A 1,496-nucleotide genomic window follows, 5' to 3' on the forward strand; every position below is an offset into this window, starting at 1 on the left:
TGTTTCCTTTTGCTATACAAAAGGGCCCTTGCTTGTTACAGCCTTAGTTTTGCTTGTTGTCTGCAAATTTGAGATCTTATCTAAAAAAATCTTTGGTCTGTTTTCTTCTTGCAGCTTCATAGTTTTATGTCTTACATTAATACTTAACCCATTTTGAGTTGATTTTTGTGTATGGTGAGGACAAGGGTCTAATTTTGCTTATCCTGTGTGTGGGTACCTGCTCTTCCCAATCACGACTTTTTTTTCTTTCCTGTACCAGGGATTGAACTCAGAACCTTGCACTTGCCAGGCAGGTGCCGACACCACTGAGCCATCTCCCCCGTCCCCAACACCACTTATTGAAGAGGCTTTTCTTAAGGATCTGAGGAACGGGTGTGGATAATCAGTTGACTGTGTAGACTTATTTCAGGCTCTTATTTTCTTATATATGCCTATTTTTATGCTAGTACCTTACTGTTTTGGTTACTTTAGCTTTGTTGTACATTTTGAAATCAGGTAGTATGATGCCTCTAGATTTGTTCTTTCTGTTCAAGTTTGCTTTGGCTACTAGTGGCCTTTGTGGTTTCTGTTTTTTGTTTTTATTTTCTTTGAGACAAAGTCTTGCTATAGGTAGTTCAGGCTGGCTTTGAACTCACCACGTAACCCAGGCTGGCCTCAAACTCATGATGACCCTCCTTCTGCCTCTGCCTCCCAGGGATGGGATCTCAGGTGTGTGCCACCACAGCTGGCCCAATTTCTTACATTAATGTTTCATAGTTTTGTTTTAGAAATATTTTGCCTCATTAAACTTATTCTTAAGGCTTTATTATTTTTTTGGAGGGTAGCTATTGTGAATATGAGTTTTTTGTTGATTTTTTAAAGGTTTTTTTGGTTGTTATGAGGAGTATTCAATGTCTTCTTCCACCTAATTTATTCATTTACAGTACTGATTTTTTGAAACAGGTTCTTGCTATACAGTTCAGGCTGGCCTTGAGTGCGCTGGAGCTCAGGTTGGCTTGGAACTCATGGTGATCTTCCTGCCTCAGCCTCCCGAGTGCTGGGATTGCAGATATGTGCCACCACATTGGGCCTATCTTCTTGATTTCTATTTCAACTAGTTCCCTACTAGGATATAGTTCTGTTACAGACAGTAGGACACTAATTTTGTAACCAACTTTACTGAATTCATTTATTAGTTCTAGATTTTTTTTGTGGTGTCTTTAGGGTTATTTTCTATATAAGATTATCTCATCAGTAAACAGGGACAGTTTAATTTCTTTGTTCTCCATTCGATGTCTCATTTTTAGTTTTTTCCTTGTCTAAATGCTTTGGTTAGGATTTCTAATACGCTGAACAGGAATAAGCAAAGTGGAATACCTGCTATTGGCTTTTAATAGTACTTTAAAAACATTTTTTAAACCATTACTACAAATGAAAACTTTGTGTTTGCCATAAATTGAAGGTAACCACAAAATAAATGTAAAAAAAGAACAAAATTTTAATGTTATTTAAAAAAA

This window comes from Octodon degus, unplaced genomic scaffold, assembly GCF_000260255.1.
Source record: "Octodon degus isolate 3935 unplaced genomic scaffold, OctDeg1.0 scaffold00039, whole genome shotgun sequence".
In the NCBI taxonomy this organism is placed as follows: Eukaryota; Metazoa; Chordata; class Mammalia; order Rodentia; family Octodontidae; genus Octodon; species Octodon degus.